This window comes from Aotus nancymaae, unplaced genomic scaffold (genome assembly GCF_030222135.1).
Source record: "Aotus nancymaae isolate 86718 unplaced genomic scaffold, 86718_ANA_hifiasm-v0.15.2.pri h1tg000012l, whole genome shotgun sequence".
In the NCBI taxonomy this organism is placed as follows: domain Eukaryota; kingdom Metazoa; phylum Chordata; class Mammalia; order Primates; family Aotidae; genus Aotus; species Aotus nancymaae.
Window position 1 is genome coordinate 40,110,110 of NW_026988423.1, and position 4,757 is coordinate 40,114,866.

Genomic DNA, 4,757 nt, shown 5'->3' on the forward strand with positions numbered 1-4,757 from the left:
TAAGAGCCTCTCCCTACCAACATCTCTTCAGTTCCAAGGATGGAACAGGGTGTGGCCGTAAAAAGAGTGGAGGACGCCAAAAATAACATAACCTAAGGTTGTTAAGAGTTAATGAAATTAATATGTATGTAATTAAAACTGCTAGATGTATGAAGAACAATGCTGCATGAAGAATGTATAAGCAAAAGCAAAGTGTGCTTTTAATGAAGAAAGAAGAAACCTTTTATCTAGTTTGAAATTACTTAATAGTTGTTTCAAGTTGAAAAAACAAAAAATAGATACTATAATATAAAAAGTTGAAAAATTTATTAAAAGAGACCATAAAGTATTTATGAAAATCCACAGTGGCCAAAAATGACACATTTCATGGATTTATTTATAAGATTTTACTAGAATTAGCTGTAGTATTAATAATACGCTAATACAAAAGTAAAAGTTGATTTTACATATCAACTTTTGTAATATGTAAAATATGTGAAATTTTACGAAAATTTTATATATTGTCTATGACATAGTAAAATATTTGTGTTTACCTTTTGAATAAATTTAAAAACAAAGAAAGTAGAGAAAAGATAGAATTTTTCTTATGCTATCTTTCTCAGGTTTTTTTGACTGGAAAACTGAATCTCCTGTATCAAACAGTAAATGATTTTGGTTTTAAAATCTATTGACTACCACTTTGGTTAAATAAATGACTATTATTTTATGGTGATCTGTGATCCTATTTTGATAAAGTGTTTTAGCCATCTGACATATTTGACAGGCTTCCCAACATCAAATTTTACTTAAAAAGTGTCTTTTTTGGCCAGGCGCTGTGGCTCACGCCTGTAATCCCTACACTTTGGGAGGCCGAGGCGGGTGGATCACGAGGAAAAGAGATTGAGACCATCCTGGCCAACACGGTGAAACCCCATCTCTACTGAAAATACATAAAAATTAGCCAGGTGTGGTGGCGCGCACCTGTGGTCCCAGCTACTCGGGAGGCTGAGGCGGAAGAATCGCTTGAAGCCAGGAGGCAGAGGCTGCAGTGAGCTGAGATTGTGCCATTGCACTCCAGCCTGGTGACAGAGCAAGACTCCATCTCAAAAAAAAAATAGTGTCTCTTTTTTACACCCTGAACTTTTGGATGCTGTACAGTGTCAAAGCAGCATGAAAAAGAGTGATAAACAGGCCAGGCACGGCGGCTCACATCTATAATCCCAGCACTTTGGGAGGCTGAGGTGGGTGGATCACAAGGTGAAGAGATGGAGACAATCCTGGGCAACAAAGTGAAACCCTGTCTTTACTAGAAATACAAAAATTAGGTGGGTGTGGTGGCACGTGTCTGTAGTCCCCGCTACTTGGGAGGCTGAGGCAGGAGAATTGCTTAGACCTAGGAGGCGGAGGTCACTGGGAGCTGAGATCATGTTATTGCACTTCAGCCTGAGCGACAGCGAGACTTTGGGAGGCCCAGCACTTTGGGAGGCCGAGGCAGGCAAATCACGAGGTCAGGAGTTCAAGACCAGCCTGACCAACATGGTGAAACCCGGTCTCTACTAAAAATACTAATACTAATATTAGCCGGGTGTGGTGGTGTGCGCCTATAATCCCAGCTACTCAGGAGGCTGAGGCAGGAGAATCACTTGAACCCAGGAGGCGGAGGTTGCAGTGAGCTGAGATCGTGCCATTGCACTCCAGCCTGGGCCACAGAGCGAGACTCCATCTCAAAACAAACAAACAAAAAGGCTGGGCACAGTGGCTCTTGCCTGTAATCCCAGAACTTTGGGAGGCTGAAGTGGGCAGATCATTTGAGATCAGGAGTTCAAAAACCAGCCTGGACAACATGGTGAAAACTCATCTTTACTGAAAATACAAAAATCAGCCAGGCATGATGGTGGGCACCTGTAATCCCAGCTACTTGGGAGGCTGAGGCAGAAGAATCATTTGAGCTTGGAAGGCGGTGGCTGCAGTGAGTCGAGATCACACCACTGCACTCCAGCCAGGAAGAGCAAGATGCAGTCTCAAAACAAAAAAATAACAACAAAAGGAGTGATAAACAGGATTAATTAATATGTTAAATTGTGGCCAGGCACGGTGGCTCATGCCTGTAATCCCAGCACTTTTGGAGGCCGAGGTGGGTGGAGCACTTGAGGTCAGAAGTTTGAGACCAACCTGCCCAACATGGCGAAACCCTTTCTCTACTAAAAATACAAAAATTAGCTGATGTGGTGGCGAGCACCTGTAGTCTCAGCTACTCCAGAGGCTGAGGCTGGAGAATCACTTGAACTTGGAAGGCAGAGGTTGCAGTGAGCCGAGATTTGGCCATTGCCCTCCAGCCTGAGCAACAAGAGCAAAACTTCATCTCAAAAAAAATAGAGTTAACTTACATGGAAGCATTGTAAAGTAAAAATCATGTTTGCCAGGTGTGGTGGTTCATGCCTGTAATCCCAGCACTTTGAGAGGCCGAGGCAGATGGATCACCTGAGGTCAGGAGTTCCCCAGCCTCCTGAGTAGCTGGGATTACAGGCATGTGCCACCATGCACAGCTAATTTTTTGTATTTTTAGTAGAGATGGGGTTTCACCGTGTTGACCAGGATGGTCTCGATCTCTTGACCTCGTGATCCACCCGCCTCAGCCTCCCAAAGTGCTGGGATTACAGGCATGAGAACACGGTAGGGCACTGTGGCTTAAGCCTGTAATACCAGCACTTTGGGAGGCCCACGCAAGTGGATCACCTGAAGTCAGGAGTTCAAGACCAGCCTGGCCAACATAGTGAAACCCCATCTCCACTAAAAATTAACTGGGCATGGTGATGAGCGCCTGTAATCCCAGCTACTCGGGAAAGAAAGAAAGAAAATTTAGAATGAACATGTGGCTTACATTTTATTTAGGAGGATTGCCTCCTTTTCCAAGATGGCAAAACCCAGTCTCTACTAAAAATACAAAATTAAGTCGGATGTGGTGGTGGGTGCCTGTAATCGCAGCTATTTGGGAGGCTGAGGCAGGAGAATTGCTTAAACCCAGGAGGCAGAGGTTCCAGTGATCTGAGATTGTGACACCACTCTCCAGCCTGGGTGACAGAGCAAGACTCTGTCTTAAAATATATATGTATTTGACTTCCTTCAACTTATATTTTAATAAATATGTTATTAATATTTTTGCCAAAATTGTATGAAATTTCTAAAAATCTAATAAATCTGAGTAAATGCTCTTATTCATACTTATGGTTATTATAATAAATCATTGTAGGCCACAGATATAATTAATTTCTTTTGTTTCTTTATAACCATTTAAAGTCATTTCCACAGTTAATGGCTTAATTCTGATGTAGTCTCTAAAACTTCAAAAGTATGGGAAATTCTGGAGTACTGTGTTTTCAAGGAGGTTCATGAGAAGATGGAAAAGGCCCAGATGAGTTGAGTACACATTTCTGATAACGTTAGAATTATATTGTATGAATTAGGTAAAAACTATGAGAATTCGGCCAGGCGCGGTGGATCACGTCTGTAATCCCAGCACTTTGGAAGGCTGAGGTGGGCTAATCATGAGTTCAGGAGTTCGAGACCAGCCTGGCCAACATGGTAAAACCCTGTCTCTACTAAAAATACAAAATATTAGCTAAGCGTAGTGGTGGGTGCCTGTAGTCCCAGCTACTCAAGAGGCTGAAGAAAGAGAATCGCTTGAACCTGGGAGGCGAGGTTGCGGTGACCCGAGATCACACCACTGTACTCCAGCACAGGGAACAGAGTGAGACTTCATCACAAAAAGAAAAAAAGATTGTGAGAATTCCAGTGAAGAGACTAACATTTGTAAAAGTGCTAATTTAGGCAAAACACAAATTAATTGAACATCAGGAAAATACTCTGCCACATTTTTATGCTAAATCAGCCAGCACTAAAATTTTTTAGATATGCCATTTGAATAAACTCTGTAGTCCAAATCAAATTACCAGTGAGAATCTGTCTTTTTTTTTTGAGACCAAGTCTTGCTCTATTGCCCAGGCTAGAGTGCAGTGGCACAATTTCAGCTCACTGCAACATCTGCCTCCTAGGAGAACCCCTCATTTGTTTGTGCTATGCACCTCATTTGGAGAAAGAAACTTGGTATTTAAGAGAAAATAAATTTAGTGTTAAGTGTGGACCCACAAAGAACCTAGACAGCCATCAGCCGCTTGTTCATTCCTGAGTTCTTAAAGCTGCCATTATTAAAAAGCGGTGCATTCCATTATTCATCATAGAAGATATAAAATAATGTACATTAAATATAAATTAGGCCAGGTGTGGTGGCTCATGCTTGTAATCCCAGCTACTCGGGAGGCTGAGGCAGGAGAATCGTTTGAACCCAGGAGGCGGAGCTTGCAGTGAGCCAAGATCGAGCCATTGCACTTCAGCCTGGGCAACAAGTGTGAAACTCCATCTGAAAAAAAAAAGAAAAGAAAAGAAAAGAAAAAGAAAATAATCACATCATCTACATGTTGAGGCCACAAACGTGTATGTATTGATATGTATTAATAGGTATTGATATGTATTAATATATATATCAATAACCCCTGTAGGCAGGGACCAAGCAGAAGAATCACATCACCTGCGTGCTGGGCTCTGTGATAAGTCACTCTTTATCTGTGGGTATGGCCCAGGCAGAAGAGGCAAGTCAAATCACCTGGTGCAGGGTCCAGAGACATGTCACAATGCCCCTGTAATCAGCGTCCAGGTAAGACTCAAATCACCTTTGTTCTGGGCCCAGCAATATATACAATGCGTTCTCCGTAACTGTCATA